The sequence below is a fragment of the Natator depressus genome, chromosome 2 (assembly GCF_965152275.1).
Source record: "Natator depressus isolate rNatDep1 chromosome 2, rNatDep2.hap1, whole genome shotgun sequence".
In the NCBI taxonomy this organism is placed as follows: domain Eukaryota; kingdom Metazoa; phylum Chordata; order Testudines; family Cheloniidae; genus Natator; species Natator depressus.
In genome coordinates, this window is record NC_134235.1 from 122,186,172 (window position 1) to 122,209,344 (window position 23,173).

Consider the following 23,173-nt stretch of genomic DNA (forward strand, 5'->3'; position numbering starts at 1 on the left):
TAGATTAGTGCAGGTAAATTGTTCAGAGGTTGTACTAAATATATTGGGAAAGTATGTATATCTTAGCCTAGATCAAACTTGATTTAAATACATTGCAAACTAACACACCCCAGTGAGCACAAAATTCCCAACATTGAAAGGAAGTCATTGATAAGAACAATCTATCAAGACCTACAATTGGTATGGTGTCCAGTTATCATCATTATACAAAGAGGAGTTCACCAGTCACAGCTCAGAGAAAATTTGTTATGTCTCACAAATGATCCCCAAATTCTCACTGATCCTTCACTATTGCTTACAACATCTATTTGCCTATTCTATCTATTCTGATTTTTAAAAAATATAGTTTTGGGTTGATCCAACCAAAAAATTATCAGAATGAACCAAAGAGTAGAATAAAAATGTTTCATTTGACCTGAAATGAAACATTTTGTTTCATTTTCAAGCTTTTAAAAGTGTTTTAATTGTTGACATTAATAGTTATTTTAAATAAAAAAATTGAAACACTTCCTTTAGAAAATGTCAAACTGAAACGTTTTGATATTTTATTTTTAGGGTTTTTTTGTTTGTTTTTTTACTGAAACAATTCAACAAATTTAATGTGAATTCATGAAATGTTTCAGTTGACCTAAAACTGCATTTTTCAGTAGGTGAGATGGGGGAGAAATTTGGTTGAAAAATTTCTTCCAGTTCTACTAATGATGATGAATGAGTTGGAAAGAACTAGAGCTGGATAAGGAATGGCTTTCCTGGCCTATGAGAATTTTAAGAATTTTTCCCATCTCGCAATGGGACAAAAAGTCAAAATCACAAAAATTGTTGCAGATGAAGACTCTGTAAAAAAATTCCGCTATGGTCAACCAAAATTTTAATTTTGGTTGACCATAGTGGAGTTTTTATGTATATACACACACACACACTATGAATTGATTTAAATTGCTAAATGAACAGCCACTTCAACCCAAAAATTGGAACATTTTGTTTAGAAAATGTCAAGACATCCTATTCTGACCATTTCATTTTTTTTAAATAACTTTTTGAAACGGGACATTTGTGGAAACTGACCCTTTCCTGTGACAAGTTTCAGGCTCAACACATTGGCAGTTCTGACTAACAAATGTTTAATTTCAACTCTCCAAAGCACCCAGTTTAACTTGAGTCCAGCTTGGGTTTGTAGGGCTGCTAATAAGTAAATTAACATCTTGTAAATTGGAAACAGTGCACATTAGATATGGAAATGATTGACATGCAAACACAGTCACATTGTAGGGCAAATCACACTTTGTTATTAATCAGACCATAATATTCTGGGAAAATTAAAGGTCAAAGATTGAAGGTGCACTCAGCTGTAAGGTATAAATTTGGGCATGATAGAAAATGTGCAACAAAATGTAGAGGACTTCTTTATAAAAGTACCGAAAATGAAATCTGTATTTAGTAAATCTCAATTTTGCGACCTCTACTAAAAATATTAAACATCAATAACAAAAATCTGTATCAAAATGAGTACTAAAGGGCTAGATTGTAATATAGAGTATGGATCTGTGGAAGGGTGTAAGAAACCCCCTTAAGCCCCCTATTTTGGGTCCAGATCCATAAAGGTAAATGGCACTACATACAGATACCCTACTTACTCCCTCCCCAAAGCAGGTGGGCAGTGGAAAGTGGGAAGTGAGACTGGGCTCAACTCTCCTATTCTTAATGTAGAGTAGCTGAGCCATCTTGGGGGAGGGGTTAATATAGTAATTTACAGATTCCTTCTCTTTGACTTCCTCACCTCACCGAGGGCACCCACCACATGCAGGAGCACCCTCTGCCCTGGCACAACAACCCTAATCCCAGCCAGGGAAGCCCTAGGAGGTGGGTGATGCACCACAAGCTGCACTCACCTCACAGTGACAGCTCCTCTCATGGGACTGAGCCCAGTTCCCTGCTCTGGGCATTGCAACCTGGCACACAGGGTTGCAATGCCACTTAGGTTTGGCCCAGCTGGCTGCCTTTCATGACGGGGAGGCAGCCAGGACAATTTGAGTGCATGGCACTGCGACCTGAAAACGCTGCAGTGGGGGAAGTGTGGGATGGCCTGGCTTTCCCACCTCCTCATTCCTCGGCACCGCTTTTCTACACCAGGCATATGACCCATCTACAATCTTCCCACGAGCCACCATTTGGAAAATACTGGACTAGCTGTCCATATTGGTGTGTCTGTCATAGTGCGCATTTTGTTCCTTTAGTCTTTGTAAATCTGGTATTTGGTTAAGTTTCAGTAACTGAGCCCTTGTGGGAAATTTACCTCTGGGTTGAAGAAGCCAGTCCTCATGCTGTTGTTTTTCAGAGATCCAATGGAGTTAGACAGAAACCTTTATTGTTGTCATGCTTACCTTTAAGGGATTATTGTGTGTCTAACTGGCTATTTCTACCATGACATTATTTTGTATTTTCGTATCGGGGGGATGTGTTCAAAATCAAATGCAAAACTTAATGCAGTCATCCTGAGCTTTCATCTCAGGCTAGAATAAAATGTATCTTGCCCTTGATTACATTTGTAATGACTTATAACTGCTATGTGTTTTAGTTTGGAACCAGCCATTTTGGAATAGAGATATCTAAGATACCATATCCAGCTTGTTTTTAAAGTTCAGACTGGCTCTGATGTCAACTCTGGACTTACTAGCATGTTCAGAATTTTCCCGGTGCACCATAATTATTCTCGAGAGTCTTTTGTTGTGTATAACCAGATGTTAAACTAATGTATATTATAGACAATAATAATATAAATAGAAATAGAAAGACATGAACAAAACATTCAAATGCTTAACATCTAAGTAAAAGTGAGCTGCATAGATGTAGTCTTCATTCCACACAAAAAATATGGGATGAAATTCTGGCTCCATTGAATTCAATGGCAAAACTCCCATTGACTCCTGTTGGACCAGGATTTCACCCATTATTTCTAAATATTTAAGGGGGAGCTTATTTCATAAGCTATCTCAACAATAGACCCCCCAAATTTCCCAAAAATATACTTTAAAAGATAGAATATAGCTGAAAATGACATGAGCCAGCTTTTTATACTTTTAAAACCACCTATGTATGAAAATACTTAAAAATATTACACAATCACTTGCATTTCATCTCAATCTAAGATACCACTGTTACATTTCACTATATTTTACTTGGACTAGATCATGACTGCAGTATTTTCTATTTTGAAATATAACTTTGTTTGCAACTGTGAGTAAATACTTAACATTTAATAGTGACCACTCTACATCATTTACTGTGGCTTCTGACTGGACACAGACATTATTCTTGATCACAATTTAAGATCTCTCTGATATGTGTATTTACACACACATAGTCCCCCTCACTCTCTCCCCCACCAAAAGTCTCAGATGTTTCACATCTAACCTAAAATGCCCTGTATAGATTTAGGCTCCATTACTATTTATTTTTCATCTTTGAAAATCTTTGTTGCTGTCTCCTAAGTCTCTGTTTCACATTGTCTCCCTAAGAATTTAAATGTGTGATTCTCCCATGGGAGAGACATTGATTCCTAAAACGTAGACAGATCTTGCTATGATAGGGAGAGAAGAGATGTATTTTGATATAAGAGGAGCTTGGTATCGTACATGCAACCTAAATTCTCTTTTCCCTTACCCAGGTTTGACATAAACTGTTTACAGACAGGAACCAAAAAAAAGTGTTTCCTTGGTGGGATCATGTAATTGGAGTCAAACCTAAGGTATCCCCTTCCACCTCACTAGAAACAGACCTTTTTTGAGAAAGGAAATGTTGGCTACAATTCCTGTTAATGTGAAACTGTGCTGCATAGTGGAATACTTCAACCAGGAGCAGGCCAGAGAAAAGCTGCTTCTGAAATGTGAAATATGAGAGTATATATGAGTCACACTTTATACTAAGGTCCCTGTAATACTAGACAGCCACGTACTCAGCATGCCCTTGTGATTGCAGGTCATTCTGCCCTGCCTCTGTTTCCCCCACTTTAGAGCCATTTAAGAACTCACAGTTCAAAGGTGGTTCAAACAATTCCCACAAGGGGTTCCATTTATTTAATCCTGTGAAAGATACTGGTTCTCTAGACCCCAAGCAATTCAGTGTGTCTTTCCTGATTAACCCAAAATAACACAAAACACAAATGTTTAGGCTTCATCTGAGCTGATCTTTACAGTCTCTACCAGACCTACCTGCCTGAAGAGATTTCTCCCACTCTCCTGCATCTTCAGCTTTTATTCCTGTTAATTCAGGGCCCTGCATAAGCCTTCTTGCCCCCTGCAGTGTCCACAGACCTAACTGCAAGTTCCTGGGATTCCCGACTTCAGTGCAACTTCTTGTTCTTTTAATCCGTAAATCACCTGATCCAACATAGGTGTGAGTCATCCTGTAATCGGGGCTGGCCTATCCCCACAATCTCCAGCATCTGGAGCAAGCCACCATGTTACAATTCCATTTTTAAATAAATGGACTGAGCATGGGAAGAGGGAAGCAACTTGAAGGGCAAAGGAAGGAGGAGAGTATTATTATTTATATTACAGTAGCACCTACTGGTCCTGAGATCGGGGTGCCCACCATGCTAGGCACTGTACATGTTCACAGTTAGAAACAGTCGCTGCCCTGAAAAGCTTGAAATCTGAATGAGAGACAAAGGAGGGATTATAATCTCCATTTTACAAGTGGGGAACTGAGGCACAGAGAAATGAAGTGACTTACATAAGGTCTCACAGGAAATCCATGACAGAGCCAAATATTTAACCTAAAATTTTGCTTGAGTCCTTAAAAAGAAAGTGCTAGAATCCAGCACAGTGGGGGCCCCCCAGAGGGATGAGAGGGGAACAGTGAAGTAGTGGGGAGGGGGGGGAGGTGGAAGGAAGATAGGAGTAGTCAGGAAACTGGGGGAGGCCCCAGGGAGTAGGGGGTCACTCCCTGCAGAATTCATCCTATTCCCACCTGCCCACTACATTTGCCCACCTCCTGGTTCCTGCAGGGGGGCTCTGTCATCCAGGTGGCCCTGCTCCCTGGCTGCCTTCTTGCAGCTCCAGTTCTGACTCAGGCTCATGGTGGCTCTGGCACCCATGCTTCCGAGCCCTGCCTGGCTGCAGCATCCACAGCTCCCTTTGTGCTGACCTGCTACCAAACACTCCCCTGCTTGGGCCTGGCACTAACGCCTGTTGGCTCAGACAATGGCCTGTAGCCAAGGAGGGAGAGAGCCACCTGGCTCCAGACTCACAGAAGTATCAGAACACTGTTTCAGCTCCCCAGAGAAGTACTGGAATGGCATTCTGGACCATTCTGTCACAGGTCAAGTGCTGAATTGAACCTAGATATCCTGAATCACTTCCCAGTGAGCACCACAAGACCAGCCCTTTCTTCAGCTCCCTCCTGATTTTGCTGCCTTTTTGTTTTGCTTTTCTAAACTTTGGATGTGACCCAGCTAGCACCTCCTCACTACTTCCTGAGCTGAGAAACTCTGGGTTAGCTGTTGTTGCTTTGGAGGCATATCACTATGAATTCCCCCTCAGTCAGTCTCCTCCTTTATATATATATATATATATATATATATATATATATATATAAAACAATTACAAATAAGAATTACCGAATGTAGAAAGTTTTTTTAGTTATTTAGCAAATATCCAGATGGTGGAAGATATTATGTGGATAATTTCTGATATTTCTTAAAATTGCTCTAATTTTGTGAATGTTCAGTAAATCAAAAGCTGGCTAATTTTTAATCAAAAGAAAACATAGGAAGAATACTTTGCCCAGAACTATTAAATTCATAACTTTATTAATGTATTAGCCCACACTGAATTTCTCCACGGTGCCCATAACCCAGACTACATCTCCCATGATGCACTGTGGCAGCTCAGCAGGGCTATAAGGTGTCATTGGAGATGTATGGTGGGTGGGGAGCCAAACTATAGAGAAGGGTGATTTGAGGCACTTAAACTAAAAACTCCTTGAGGCACCGCAGCTTTTATTAGTCAAATTTATCTGTTTTTTAAATTATTTTTTGCTAAAAAAATTGAAATTTTTTTGCAAGGAAAAATATTCTGACCAGCTCTAGTTACTTACCTCATTCCTTTGGGAGCGGATGGAAGGTGGTAATGGAGAACTTTTCAGACTCTCCAAGTGTTCCCCCTTGTTGGCCCCACAGAGTTCCATCTTGTCATCCACTTGATTTAACATGCATGCATGTAGTAGATTGAGCCATTTTTTGGCTGCAAAATCAGTGGCAGGGCTATGACAGTCCAGTGTTTCATTTACCTCAAACATGAGTGAAACAGTCTCCTTGTTTTTCCAGTGCCTAGGGGAGAGAGTATCTTGGATGAATGCTAATGAGCTAAAGCTCAATTCAAGTAAAGGTGAAAGAGACTCTGCTCAGTAGGGAGAACTTCTGGAAGAACAGGTAGGGGCTGTTACTGCTCCCTCTATTGAGGGAATTTGCCTGCTTCTTCTAGTCTTGGTGATTTGCAACCTAACTGTTTTACTGAATTCATTGATGTTCTCTAACTTTCAGGTGCAATCAGTGTATCCAAATGCCTTTGGCCATTTTCAGTTTGCACCAAGCCTAAAAACCTCTCTCTCCAATGTGGACCTCACACAAATAGTGATTCATGATTTTGTTTCCTGTGGGCTGGATTATCTAATGTGCTTTTGCTTGGAGCTACCCTTGAAGAATACTCATGCTTTTCCTGGAAACAGTCAGATGCAGTCTGCATTTCCCCCTCTCTGTATTATTGATCACAACACACTTTTGTCCTTCAGCACTTTGAACGGGTTAAGTTGATTGGACCCTATGGCCCAGACCCTAAGCGATATTAGGCACCTAACTCCAAATGGAAGGATCTGGGCCTAAAAGTCTAATATTCAGTGATGGGGCGGGGAGATTCAGAGAGAATATTAGTCATTTCTGAGCTTGTGGAGGTGTCTGATTAAAGGGAATTGCTAGAGGGACAATTACTTTGAAGTTGAAGCACGCACAACAAAGAAGTCCTATTTTGGGCGATGGAACAGGCATTTTAACAGCTATTTGCTATTAATCAGTCTCAAATAATAAATGCATTTCTACCAAATGTTGATAGAATCATTTTATTTTCACCCAGAATAATAAACGGATGGAATAATTTACTATTCATGTGTCTCTCAGCTAAACAGAAGTTTTCTATTTATGAAACTGACATTTTCTTAAGAACAGCAAAAGAACATGATTCTTTTAAAGTATAAGAAATAAAAGATTAGCATGCTGGTTTGTCCAATTAAAAGCACTTACTACATATAAATACTATACATTTTATATATAACATGCACTATGCTATGCTGTCATCCATCACTGCAAATGTCATGTCATACGAAGCCTCACAACTGGTGGTCATAGAACAAAGTAATGGCAGCATTTCAGGTAAAATGAAGTTGAATGTATTATTTTTAATGGAGTATCTTCCATAGGTGGTAAAATGCCTAAGATGACTGCAGGTTGGCTTGTGGTCTGTAAAAGGCCATTGACTGACTTACAAATGGATAATTCTGAATTATACTGTTTTATAGCTCTCTCATGCAAAGTACTTTCCAAAAAAACATTATAAGAGGCAGTAACAGTAAAACTCAGGTTTAGCTGACTATGTAAATGTGCTCACTCTAGTATTCTGTGTACTGATGATATTTTATTTTATTGTACTGATTTTTTAAAGAGTAAAGTGCATGTTTATGAAGCCACCATGAAATGGAAATGTAGAAGCAAACTGCTTTATATATTATGGATAGGGCTCCATGTGTGTCAGCGAGGTCGTGGAAGTCACAGATTCCATGACTTTCCATGACCTCTGTGACTTCTGCGGAGGCCAGTATGGCTGACCCTAGGGCTGCCCAAGCAGCTGGCTCTGGGTCCCGGGGGACAGCCACACCGGCCGCTGCTGGAGCAGTTCTGCAGCCAGCTGCTCCGGAAGCCCTGCAGCCAGCCACACCAGCCAGTGCTGCAGTGGCCCTGGGGCCAGCCGCACCGGCTGTTACTGGGGTGGCCGGTGCAGCTGCTGCCGGTGGCAGTCCCCAGGCAGCTGGTGCAGCCACTGCCGACGGTGCAGCCACTGCCACGGCCCCTGCCCCCCCCAGCAGCAGCCCCTAGGGATGCCCCCCTCCAGCAGCGGCCCCCCGGCTTCCACCCAAGCAGTGGCCCTTCCAGATGCCCTCCACCCTTGACAGTGGCCCCGGCACGCTCCAGCAGCAACCCCCTTAAGATTTAGTCAGGGGTATTCATAGTATAAGTCATGGACAGGTCACAGGACCATGAATTTTTGTGTATTGCCCGTGACCTGTCCATGACTTATACTATGAATACCCGTGATTAAATGTAGCCTTAATTATGAATACATTTAATTCAGAGTTGTGGATGGTTCTAAATTAGATCTCAGTATAAATGTGTCCATTGAGAGGACCTCAACCACCTTGTCTCTCCATTGAGAGGGAATTTGTCATGACTTAAGAAATTAGACATATACAGAAAATGAATTCTCCACTAATTCAAACATCTGTTTTTGACATGTTTTAGATCAATGCTTTGCTTATTGACCTTTACATACAATAGAATTTGCAAAACAAAAACTTGGTTAAAAATGCGTTCAGGCTGAAATTGTGCATCGGTAGAGTCCATAAACAACATAACTTTCTTTACATAAAATGTTCCCAAACACGTTTCTAGTGCGCACCACATTATAATAGAAAGACTATATCATGGGCATCCTTTCCCTTATTTGTGATCCGATGAACCCCTCCACTTCCCATTTTCAATTGCATAACACTCATGTGGCAACCAGTGATGGCCAGCATGGACAGTCATACCCAGAAAGTATTTAATGTATTTGTATGTATCTTGTAGCAAAATTGGAAATAAGGAGGACAAGTCAGCACTGTTGTGCCCTGCCAAAAGAGAGCTCCATGGACTCTTTCTGCCAATTATCCATGGCCTACAGTTTGGGAACCTTGGTTCTACTGTTTTTAAAAAATCCAGCAGTAAGAATGTCTAGAAATTTACAATTAAGGGGCCTAAAGTATTCCTCACTGTCATATAATCTTCATTACTAACTAACAGCCCCTGTGACTTCCACCAACTACCTAAACTTAGCATTACCTCATTCTACCACTGCCAAAAAAATGTATGCAAATGTCAAGATACCAAATTACCGATGGATTCTTTGGTATTAGTTATGAAGAGTTAAAGTGACCACTAGGGGGCATAGAGCAAGAACAAAAGTGTGTGTAAACAGGAGGTAAAGTCAGTTTTGGTATTCTGGGTCTTTGTACTCTCCACATGATGTCAGAATGGGATCAAATAAAGATCCCACAGATCACAGAACATAAAGTCTGTTTTCCTTCTCCCTGCAGAAAGTGAAAAAGGGGGAAAGGAAAACAGGCAAGCAAGCTCTCCAGTCCAGCCAGAATAGCCAAAAAGCTGCACAAAACTAGCAGCAGAACAGGCGGAGAAGATGAGCAGATGGATGTCCTTTCCAGAATAGATACCCCATCTGAATGATGTGCAGGCATAGTATTGGTCCAAAAATCAAATGACTAGGTTTGGATCTGTGTAATCCTTACCGAGCTCAATGAGATATCTGTGGCATGGAACTTGAATTCCCATGTGTTGAACACAACCTTGCACAACCTAGTGAAACAAACATCTTCTCAAAATTAGATGCCCTGTGTGGGTTTTGGCAGATATCACTTGCTGCAGAATCCGCACCACTAATGACCTTCATCACATCTTTTTGAAGGTTTAGTTTAATTAGGCTAGTATTTGGCATATCATGGGCTCCTGAATACTTCCAGAGGAAAATGTCATAACTTTTGGAGGGCCTGGAAAGGTTCTCTGCCAAATGAATGATATCCTTATCTGCAGGTCAACTCAAATCCAACATGACCAATGTCTCTTTGCAGTTCTGGAAAAAGACTGAAGAAAGCAGGCCTAACATTTAAGGACAAGTCTGAACTCTCAAAAGACAGAATCAAGTTTTTGTTCAGATCATTGATGAAGTAGGGGTCAGACCATATGAGAAAGTGCAAGCAAATACTCAGATGAAGGAGCCTCACAATGCCAGTGAATTATGTCAGTTTGCGGGCATGGTCATACACCAGGGAAAATTCCTAGCTCACCTAGAAGAGAAGTGAAAGCTATTACAAGATCTTCGGACTCCACAAATTTCTGGTTTTGGGGAATTAAACAGAGTCAGGTGTTCAGAGAAATAAAATAAGACCCAAAGACTCCACCAGGTTTGGTCCTATATAAGCCAAATAAAACCATCACAGCTTCAACTCATGCCTTGTCCTATGGATAGGAGCAGTCCTCCTCCAGGAACAATCAGCTTCACTGAGGATCCCAGTAGCATATGTCTCATAGACACTCCCCAATATGGAGCAGTGCTATACATAAATAGAAAAAGAACTACATGGGCTTGGAAACATTTCAGAGTTTCTAGTGGGCATAACATTTCATGTGGAAACTGACCACAAACTGCTAGTTACTCTTCTAGGTTAAAAAACAAAAACAAAACTTAGATGAGTTACCACCTAAGATACCACCTAGGATCCCAGGGGAAGCAATTCTAAGGGGAAAAACAGTTCAAGGAAGCTGGCAGTTTTTCAAGGAGACATTATGAAGGGCACGAGAGCAAACTATCCCACTGTGTAGGAAAGATAGGAAGTCTGGCAAGACACCACCCTGGCCTAATCAGGAGATCTTCAACAAGCTGAAACGCAAAAGAGTCCTGCAAAAAGTGGAAAATAGGTCAAATTCAAGGGATGAATATAAACAAATAACACCAGTATGTAGGGACAAAATTAGAAAAGCCAAGGCACAAAACGAGATTAAACTAGTTAGAGACAAAAGGATAACAAGAAAACATTCTACAAATACATGAGAAGCAAGAAGACCAAGGACAGAGAAGGCCTGTTACTCAATGAGGAGAGAAAAACAACAACAGAAAATGTGGAAATGGAAAAAGTGTTAAATGACTTTTTTATTTCAGTTTTCACCAAAAAGGTTAGTAGCAATCGCATGTCTAACATAGCCAGTGAAAATGAGGTAGGATAAGAGGCTAAAATAGGGAAAGAACAAAGAACAAAAATTACTTAGACAAGTTAGATGTCTTCAAGTCACCAGGGCCTGATGAAATACATCCTAGAATACTCAAGGAGCTGACTGAGGAAGTACATGAGCCACTAGTGATTATCTTCGAAAAGTCATGGAATATGGTAGAGATTCCAGAGGACTGGAAAAGGGCAAAGATGATGCCCATTTATAAAAAGGGAAATAAGAACAATCCGGGGAATTACAGACGAGTCAGTTTAACTTCAGCATCCGGAAGGATAATGGAGCAAATAATTAAGAAATCAGTTTTCAAGCACCTAGAAGATAACAAGGTGATAAGTAACATGGATGGATTTGTCAAGAATAAATCATGTCAAACCAACCTAACAGCTTTCTTTGACAGGGTAACAAGCTTTATGCATGGGGGAAGCAGTAGACGTGGTATATCTTGACTTAAGTAATGCTTTTGATACTTTTCAGAGTAGTAGCTGTGTTAGTCTGTATTCACAAAAAGAAAAGGAGTACTTGTGGCACCTTAGAGACTAACCAATTTATTTGAGCATAAGCTTTCATGAGCTACAGCTCACTTCATCAGATGCATTCAGTGGAAAATACAGTGCGGAGATTGCACTATTGCAATTCTTCAACAAAAAAACTTCAAAAACAGACTCCAATGAGAGACTGCTGAATTGGAATTAATTTGCAAACTGGACACAATTAATTTAGGCTTGAATAGAGACTGGGAGTGGATGGGGCATTACACAAAGTAAAACTATTTCCCCTTGTTTATTCCCCCCCACCCCACACTGTTCCTCAGACGTTCTTGTCAACTGCTGGAAATGGCCCACCCTGATTATCACTACAGAAGGCTCCCCCCCTCCCCCCCTCCGCTCTCCTGCTGGTAATAGCTCACCTTACCTGATCACTCTCCTTACAGTGTGTATGGTAACACCCATTGTTTCATGTTCTCCGCCTGCATTGCTACGAGTGCCTGTATTGAGTCCGCTTGGCACTCCAAGATGCTTAGCAACGGCTCCGTGCTTTGGTGCCAGCAATCCGCATTCTGCTGATGAACCCTCCTTTCACTCTCCCGCCACTCCTAAATTTTTCGATTTTCATTAAGGGACTTCATGCAGCATGTCCTCTTTGCTTCTTCATGGACGCTTCTTGATTCTTTGGAATCTTTCGGTCGTTGATAACAAGGATGGCTGGGATCTCAAGGTTGCATCTGTAAAGCCAAAATGCAACACTTAACAGAGGCAGCATTGTTCACACCAGATAGAGCAATGATTTGGCCGTACTTAAAGACAAGTACTCTGTACACAATAGCAGATATTGCCCATCCCAGAGCAAGTGCACATAACCCACAGGAGCCCCAAAATAGTGAGTAAGGACAGGGGCAAGGGGGACTGATTGTTTCATGGCTGTACTGTCCTCTGGGTTTCTGTGCCTCAGGGAGAGCCAACAGCTTCAGGGGCACCTATACTGAACACTGTCCCCACATTTTCCACAGGATGAGTTCGTCCTCGAAGATATCTTGCTGCTGAGGGTGACCTGGGAAGCACGGGAGGGTCTTCTACTACAATGTGGCTTCCACCCTGGCCCATATGCAGCTTGCCTGTGTGCAGCAACGGTCCCCCCGCCTGTCACGGCACACTGGCACAGCCATGTTAGCCTTACTGGGACAAGGAGCACAGTAGCTCTGCCAAGGAATGTGTGCAAGCGGATTGCCCAGCTTCTGCATGAGACCTTTGAAGAGATCACTGAAGCCGATTACCGTGATATGAGAGAGCACATCAATGCCCTATTCCGCATGCAGGCATGCATGCAGCCCTAACCCTCCTCGCCCCAAGAGCCAGCACCCAACAACTTCCTTCCCAAAATAAAAGCCGCTTACCGGGCACCTCCTCTGATGTTTGTTCTTCCCCATGCACTGTCTGCTGTGACTGGCTACCTTCCTCCTAGCTGGAGAACAGCTCCTGGCTGCATGCATCTAGGGATGCCGGGCTGTCCCCCTCCTCCTCATCACTCTCGCTCCTGCTTTCCTCCTCCTGCCTTGTTGAACTGGGCTTTGAAGTGTCCATGGTGGTCTTTGGAGTGGAGGTGGGGTCTCCAAGTATTGCATCCAGCTCTTTGTAGAAACGGCAGGTTGCGGGGGCAGCACCAGAGTGGCAATTTGCCTCCCCCTCTTTGTGGTAGGCATCCCGCAGCTCCTTCACTTTAACACTGCACTGCAGTGTGTCCTGGTCATGGCCCTTTTCCATCATGTTCCTTGATATCTGCCTGAAGGTATCATAATTCCTATGGCTGGTGCGAGCTGGGACTGGACAGCTTCATCCCCCCAAACACTGATGAGGTCCAACTCCTCGCCATTGCTCCATACTGGGGATCACCTGGCACGTGGAGTCATGGTCACCTGGAAAGATGAGCTGAGAGCACTCCACGCCTTGCTGAGCAAACAGGAAGGGGATTTCAAAATTCCCAGAGAATTTAAAGGATGGATCTGATGGTTGGCCACCTGAGGGCAGGGCAGTAGAGTTCAAAGTGATGACCAGAGTGGCTAGAACAGGCATTGTAGGACACTTCTGGAGGCCGATCAGAGCACATTAATAGACCAGGGCATCCGCACTGGCACCACAGCTCTCCAGCCGGGGCGCAGCAAGCGTTGTGCTTCTCAAGGAGGTGCAGGTGTAGCAGGAGCGCTCCAGCCGCAGAGTCCGGGCGCTCTACATGCCTTGCCAGTGTGGATGCATCAGGGGTTAGGGTGCCGGGGCTGCTTTAATGTGCTCTAACTTGCAAGTGTAGCCAAGCCCTTAGAGTGACCGCAATGGGCATTGAGCAAGGAGGTAAGAGTCAGTGCAAACAGGGAACAAAGTCAGGCCGGCATTTACCTTAACCAAGGTGTGCTGGGTCTCTGTAATCTCTGCAGGTTCTTGGAAACATAACCAGGAAAAAAATGATTTCTCACTTTCTCATAACTGTTTTTCTTAGAGATGTGTTGCTCATATCCATTTCAGTTAAGTGTGTGCGTGCCATGTGCACAGTCATGGGAAAGTTTTCCCCCAGCAGCACCCATCGGGTCAGCTGTGGAGCCTCCTGGAGTGGTGCCTTTGGGGCGCTCAATATATGACCCTGCCGACCCGGTGCCTCCTCAGTTCCTTCCCGCCGGCTAAGCCGACAGAGGGGAAGGCAGGTGGATATGAGCAATACATCCCGAAGAACAACAGTTACAAGAAGGTGAGTAACCAGTTTTTCTTCTTGACTGCTTTCTCACATCAATTCCAGATAGGTGACTCCCAAGCCCCACCTGGGAGGTGGGGTCAGAGTTAAGGAATAATAGACTGGAGCACTGCTCTGTTGAAGGCTGAATTGTCTCTAGCATGCTGGGTATAGCGTACTGAGCGGCAAATGTGTCCACCGAGGACCGTGTCGCCGCCCTGCAGATTTCTTGAATTGGCACCTTGGCCAGGAACACTACCGATGAGGCCTTCATCTTTGTGGAATGGGCTGTGAGAGCCGGGGCTGGAACGTTAGCTCATTTGGAGCAGGTGCGGATGCAGGAGGTAATGCATGATGAGATCCTCCGTGACAAGACCAGTGGCATTCATTCTTTGTGAAGTTTTATTTTTGATTACATAATGAAGTGAGCTGTAGCTCACGAAAGCTCATGCTCAAATAAATTGGTTAGTCTCTAAGGTGCCACAAGTACTCCTTTTCTCTTTGCGAATACAGACTAACACGGCTGTTACTCTGAAACCTGTCATAATGTTTTCTAATTTTTTGACGTTCTAAATGTCTGACCTATATCTATTTCTTGTTCTCTGTACTTACCATACTTCCAGAAAATGAGATAATATATTAGAAGATAGTCATGCTATGAATTTTCTAATTAAAATGAACTAATAAGGGATTAGTTTAACACAATCATTGTGACAGAGAGATATTTTGACCTTGAACATTTAATGTATTTTCAGTTCCCCTACAAATAACTTTCAGCCTAAATTTTTCACTAGGATCATTCTTTCTTCTGTGTGGATTATTTTATCTGCGTGGCTGTTTGCTTGTTTTTGTTAGTAATATGTTTAACAACTTGTGAATCTCAGGCATTTATGGCTCTGTTCCTTGAAATGAACTCTAATATAAATGTCCCCACTGTACTAGGCTGCACTTCCTTTCCAATATGACTTTTATGTTTCATTCTATTACCCACACATCTATGCTTCTTCCAAGAAAATTGCCAGAATTCTCAGATGAAATGACCCAAATCTGTAGTACAAATACACTGTGGGGAAAAACCTTGAGCTAAAAGTGCTGCAGTAGGTAATCTGAAGACAAGATTTCCCAGAGTCAAGTGTTTTGTGAATGCAGTATTCCCTTTTTATGCAGCTTCAATTCTTAAAGAGGAATTAGAAAGAACATTGCTATACTGCAGCCATCTCAACCCCCCTCCCATAGCTTTCCAATATCTGTAGGGATAATCATGATTGTTATTGTCATTACTTGTTGCACTATACTTGCTTGTTTGTGAACATACAGTATGGACTCTTCAAATTATTCCAGAGCTTTGTTTAATCTGAGGTCATTTACTTTCTCACTCTCTCGCCCCATTTTCTTTTCTATTTTGGTTTCAAAAGCACTTTAGAAGTCAGGCTTTCTAAAGTCTTCTAAATTCCAGCTAAGATTCCAGGAGACAGGCCTAAGTTTTTTCCATGCCCTTAGAGACTTTGCTGCCTCCTGCAATTTTCTCTTGCTTGATGAACTTTAGCTAGACCAGCTGCACTGGACTAAATGCTGTCCTGATTTCCACTCTGCAGAACCAATTTATAGTCACTAAGGCTTCAAGGGCTGTAAGTCATGGAAGAATTTGGCCCGTAGAAAACTGAGTTTAGTCAGCCTCATTGCCCCCTCTCCTTACCCCTGCAGCACAGATTTCACCTCTTTCCCTATGGTTCTTCCCAGTCAGTGATGCCATCTCTCACCAATGTTATCATGAGTCTCATGACATTTTTTTTTTTGCTCAAAGCCTCTGTTCTTAGATGTACATGATTTCATTAGAATCACAACTTTCATTTTAAAAAATTTCTAGCCCCCAGGGTTGCAGAGCTGGAAACATGAGCTGAGTGCCTGGTGGAGGCTCAGAAACCAAAAGCCAAATCAGAAGAATCCAAAAAATATTTACTTTTCAAATCTCATGATTTTTGGGACTGGACCCCTGAATTTTGAGTACTTGGGGATGGAAATACTGCTCCTTCTGCTACAGAAAAAAAGCTAAAAATCCCATTTTAGCTCCCTATTCCTTCTCTTCCATAGCGCCTCTGAAAATGATATAATAATGACATCCCTCAGTGAACAGAGATTCTCACAATCTCTGCCCATGTTACAGAGCTCCATGCTCATTCTCCCTATGTGGAGTTGCTCTGGGATACCAGTTGGTCCTTCCCCATCCCTAGCCTGGCTTCCCCATGTAAATCTGCCTCCCCATGTAAATTTCTGACCTAGAAAAGCTGTCAGAAACAGGAAGTGGTGAGAAGTGGGCAGGGTTCCTAAAGAAGGAAGGGGTGGTCTCAATCATACTCCAGACTTATAATTTATACTTCCTAATACTATGAGGGTAGATGACAATTTACACAAAAGACATAAAAAAACAAGGTCCTTGCCCTGGAGATATTACAGACTTCCTTAAACTTAACAAAATGCAAATATTCATGATTAGAAACAGATTTAATCGAAGATGATCACACAATAAAGGATGAAAAGAAAGGGGCTTGAAGGAGGAATTCAAAGGAGTCTTGGCAGGTGACTTGGCACACAAAGATCGAAATGCTATTTCACAGTGCAATGAGCAGGGTAAAAAGGGCACCTAGATTAGCATACAAGGAGAGGAAAGAACTGGTCCTGTGGTTATCCACACACGGAGCTCCTCTGATAGCAGTGGCAGTTCTGATAGCAGTGCGAGTTCCACATGTTGAGGGTTGTACAATAAGGCCCCAAAGAAGCCCTAAGGCTCCGATTCTGCAAGCTGGTTTATGTGAGTGGATTTCTGCAATCATAAGCAGCCCCACTGACTGGGCTGCAGCTTCACAACGAGCTTGCAGGATCAGGACCCAATGAGGGCTGGGTAGTATGTGCAGAGGAGGAGTAGGGGTGTAAAAGCAAATGAGTGCTGAAATGTAAACTTAGGGTGGGACAACATTAGAGCAATGCAGAGAGCTTTTGAAAAATCCCTCTAAGGCCTGGTCTACATTGAAAAGTTATATCAGCATAATTACATGTAAAAAACCACACTCCTGACCGACAGAGCTATGCCAACATAATCCCCAAATAATTGATGCCATTATGTCAATAGAAGAGTGCTTCTGTCGACATAGCTAATTTTATTCCTACACCGACAGAAAAAAAACCATCTTTTTGTTGGTGTAGGCTAAGTCTGTACTATGGGGCTATAGCTACATACCTACACCAGTTTAGTCCTCACAGTGTGGACATATCCTAAGTATTCATGGTAATTCTTATTTGTTTACATGCAGCTAACCACAAAAGAACAACTAATTTAGTGCTGACAATGTGCCTATACAAAAACACACAGTAAAGACAACTGCCGTCCCAAAAGGCTTACAGTCTAAAAATAGTTAAAATTATTAAAGGAATGTAACAGATTTGTTAAGTAACCTCTATATGAGGTTGTGTCTTGTTATTGTTTAACTTTGGTAGTTGTTACTCTGTTCCAGCCAATAAATATTAAGATGATACAGAAATCTTTTAAGAAAAGGTGTCTAGAGATTAATGTTGTTTGCACACAATTTAAACAATGAGCAACTTGGTATGTTTCCAAAACAATTAAGTGAAATCGTTGAGATATCTTGTTCTAATCTGACAGTCACTTAGTTGGGGGCATGGATCAGCATTCATGTCACGCTCCCCGTCAGTACCCGGCCCAAGCTAGGGAAGCTAATGATCCAACCAAATTCGGTGATGAATCCTGGTCATGTGCCAACTGAGGCATGTTGCGCATAGACTAATAATAAGAAGAATCACTTAGTATATGTCACTTGGCTCCTTCCCATGTTTGTCTTTCTCTTTCTCTCTCAAGGTTTTTATAAGGTCACCCATACACCTGGTTGGGAATTTTTCAATGATATTTGTTGTTGGAAAATGCCAATTAATCAAAACTCCCCAATAGCCATTACCCAAAGAACAAAGTGTTCTGGCCATTATTTTTATCTTAACAAAAGAATATCTGTCTATTTATCTATTTATCTAAGCTGGCAGAATTTGATTTTTAAAACATGATTTTGACAGATAATAGCAATGTTCATTTTTAAAGATTTTTAAATGTTTAAACTTTTACAGTTGTGGGAAATTATGGGAGGGTCAAACAATAATTATTTAGTGAAAGTGGATGGTGAGATTCAAAAAGTTAAAGCTTTAGAATTATTAAAACACAAATTGTTAACATCAGATGTCAAATATATAGCTGAATACTGAGTTATTGTAACTTAATATATTTAAATGTGGTACTTGGTGCTGGACTGCTAATTGTTGCACTATGTATATTGGTACATATATATATATATAAATAAGTATTTAAAATATTATTTTCAGTCTCAAAATTAAGCATGTGCTAAACAGAAATACAGTCAACCATTCCTGTTACATTAGTTTGCTAAGTTGGATCAAGATGGACCAGCTACAGATCTGATATAATCTTATATTCACCTGTTCTCTGTGACTGTTGCCATATGTTAAAACAACTCAGCATCGTGGCCTCTATTTACCTAACTCAAATGAGGTCCAGAATACCTACACTGACTGTTAAAGAATAATCTTTATAAAAGTCGTGCAAGATAAAATAAAATAAACTTACCTGGTGAAAAAATGGAGTTTATCTACTTAAATTGTTCACTAAACCAAAACATGTTTCATTGATAAATTGAGCCCTTTGAAACAAATACATGATACAAGATAAACTTGTTAAAATAATGCACAGGTACTTTTGCTCCAGTCAGTTAAAATATAGATAGGCAACACCATATGCATGATTTTTTTTTTAAAAGGATAGGTGATGTCCTGTAACACATGCATATTACAATATTATCTCTGTCCATGAAATAGAACCGCATTCTCTGTCAGACACAGAACAATGTTTGCTCATTGTTTTTACAAAAACCTGAATACATATTCAATTTGAAAAAAAAAATACATTATTTGAGGAACAATGTTTAGCATTTAATCAGTTTTTTACTTTTATTTTCAGTTGTCAGAAAAGAACGTATGAACCAAACACCCAAATGCAATAATTTTCGGTGCCTCTACTATGAATCATTCTCAGTTGCTGATGCTGTGGTATACTCAAAGCCGCCTTCCTCTGCCCCATTGTCTTTGTTCATGAGCCACTTCACTCTAAATTAAATATAGATCAAAATATGATGTTTAACTGTAACACATTAATAATGAATCACATGTCTATTTCCTGGGATCAACAGTGCTTTCTATCAGACAGAAGTTCAAGTTTTCTTACAATTTTCTTTCCTTCTATGTCACTTTTCACCAAAAATATTTCAAACAGTCCACAAAGTTCAAACATGGACACAAGATGGTAGACCTGAGATAGCTCATCTTCTTTAGAAAGAAAGATAGTATTTCCTATAAATTTGGCAGTAGCGTCCCCAAAATTGTATCCAGGGATATTATAATGCCCACAGATACTATGGTTTATTAGCTTATATTTTCTCCTTGCTTTCTAGATTTAGCCCAACAATGTATTATTAACTCTTGAAACCTAAATAATAAGAAAACAAGAGGTTTTATAGAGATATGTTGTCTATGCTTATCAATCTGTGACAGTAGCCTAAAAAGATATGAGAAACTCATAGCCAGTCTAGAGTGTCTAAGACATCCTGGATTCATTTTCCAATCTCTTCTTTTTCTTCCCTTTTTCCAGGCTTTCCTCCATGTTCAGCAGTGTCTACTTTGCTATGCTTAAGCAGTTATTTATTTAATCAGGTTATTTATTTATTCCTGATCAATAGTTTTCCCAGATCTATTGTAGAGGTCTTTCATATAAGTGTTATCGTTCTATTTAATTGTTCTACAAATTTTCTTTCAAGAAAAGGAATCCGAGGAAATTTTGAGGCAAACACATATCTTAAAATGACCTCAGAACCCAGAACAATGATATATTGGAGAAGTAGGTTCCGGAGAGACCATGGAACTCAGAATAGGAGATCAGAGGTGAAATCCTGGCCCCAGTGAAATCAATGGCATAACTCTCATTCACTTCAATGGAGCAGTATTTCAACCCAGACATGTAATTGACACTACAGAAGAGGAGTGTACAAGCCAGGCTACTCTTAGACAAGCTTTTTTGTGGTTGGTATGGAGAGTAACTCCGAAGGTGATCTGACCAAAGGTCATGAACTGCATTCCATCTAGCTGAAAGAACAGAATATTGCATAGGAAATTAGTTTTGACATGAAAGGGCTAGATTTGTCCCTGCTGTAAACCTACTGCCTTCCTTGGGATAAGCCCTCTGAAGAAGATGGCCTTCAGGGACATGTCTTCAATGGGTGTGCATCAGCTGACTTTGGTCAATCATGTCAATTTACATCAGCTGAGGATCTGGCCCTAAGTGTTTAAACTAATAGTAAGATGGTGCAATTCTCTAAACACAACTTGGTTGCTCAATATCTTGCCAACCACACTTTAAAGATCTATACAAGAACATGAATTACTATTCCTTCAAGTTCTGCTATTCTTACTCACGGGTCACGCTGAGTAGTCCTTACTCCATAAGTGGCCCCCATTGATACACAGTTTAAGGGTGGAAAAATATGGCCTTTAGCAAGTGAAGCAGTGTAAACTAGAGTTAATATTAGATTGACACACACACTTCTACCACCAAATAAACTGTAAGACTGAAATGCAGCAACACTTGCAGGTCCTGCAGTGATCTCTATTATAATGGATGAGCACTGCCCTGAGTAACCTGCCGTACTTGCAGTAATTGGTGCCCCTTTTAACCTGCTCTCATTGTAAATGATGTAAAATCATTTTAAAAGCTTGGTTTAAAAACAAATCACATGTAAATTAATGTAAATCACCTGTTTATATGCACAGTGGAAACTACGTAAACCTCATTTTTTCAGGCAGTGAGGAGGGAAGGAAGAGATAAAATGAAGGAGTACAACTAAGCCCAACTTTGGAGAACTAGGAAGCATGCCAGGAAATGGGGGTAGGGGGATCTAAACTGAAAAATTATATCATGGCCATTAGCCAGAACGATAGGAATAAAAATGAAATTGGCCTGTTAAATACACAATGGTTAGCAATCTCAGTGTAAGCTATGTAGTCATTTATTTTCTAACCTCATCTTGTTGATATTAGTTGTTCAATGTAATATGTCTGAACTATTTTGTTCCTTTTTAAAAACAAATTATTTGGAACAGAACTAACTATGTTATTATGTTGGGAGGGGAAAAAAGTGGGATAAAGAAACGGATATGTCAGGTTTAACTGAGAGCTGAATTTTGCATCATATGTGCTGTTAACATTGATCATGGCTAGAGTTTATAAAAACAAAACCACAGATTTCCAATATTTTTTTCTGGATTTATTTTAATTGAAAAAAAAACATTCTGGTTTTGTTGACCACTTTATACAATTGGTAAAAAAAAAATGGAAATTTTTTTTCTCCAAAAATGTCACCATTTTTGACCAGCTCTAATTGCACCATTATGGACTGGGTGTCCTTTACACTAAGAGCCCTTTATACCATTCCAGGAAAGTAAAGGAATCATAAAACATGTACATGGGATTTAAACCTTATGTCTCTTAAAACAAAATGTCTGTGTGATACTGTCACCACGCTTTGGTGGGTCATAGTTGAGAATACCAGATTCAGGACAAATTGCTGGGAAACAGGGAAGACTCATCCCAAACTGGTGGTTATTCTACCATCAGATATACCAAGCCAGTAACAAAACTAAACTTCTGACTCACCACACTGGTTAACAAGAAGTCAAGAATGCAGTCTCTTTTGGCATTCCAGACCTCACTTCACCACCCAGACACTGGACTTTCTGATGAGTGATTATTGAAAACCAATTTCATCAAAGGATTCTTCTGATCTCAAGAGATCAGTCACATAACCATGTAAATATACAACTCACATCTTATCCAATAATCACGCTGCTGCCAATACTTTAGTAACTAAAATCTAAATATTTATTTATAAAGACAAAGAGTTAAAATGGTTAATAGATCATATACATACAATCACTGCAAAGTTCTTATATCAGATTTGTAGCAGCAGTGGAATAAACTGTTGACTTTTAAAGTCTCTAGTAACTTCCAAAAGCTTGGAACGTTCTCTGTCCATAGATTAGAATGCTCCTTTTAGATGTAAATCCATCTTCCAGAGAATCAGAGCAGGAAAGAGGCAAGATGGAGATGTTTCCAGAGTCTTTTATACCCTTTGCCATATGCCTGGAAATTTTCTGTTTCAAACACAGCTCACAGCCTCCGTTTGTGGAATGTTACAGGCACTAGATGGAGTCCAAGGTCATATGAGCAAGTAACATTCCTTACATGTCTTGCTGCGTCACAGGGGCAGCCATTATCCATATTCTGGCTGGGGCATCCGCAGGAAGACTCACCAGGCAGGATGATTGTCTTCTATGGCCAATTGTTAGAGTTAAGTGTTCTGTAATGGGCCATCGATTCATAGCTGTCTGTCTCTAATGTAAATCTTATCTGGTGGGTGTCACCCAGGAACAAACACGTTTGGGATACCAATACATAACTAACATTCATAACTGTAGACACAAAGATGATGCATGCATATAAACAGGATAATCATATTTGATAGATTGTAACTTTTCCATTGATACCTGACATGACATAATTTGTATAAGATTTGTTGCAACTGTATAACAGTGATAGCAACAATGATATACATGGTCATATTTCAATCCTACAGCATCACAGACACTAAGCACCCTGTATTAACACCCTACACACTATTGTAATAATCTTTGTACAAAATATGCCTTGTGAGGTATCACTTGAAGGCTAATA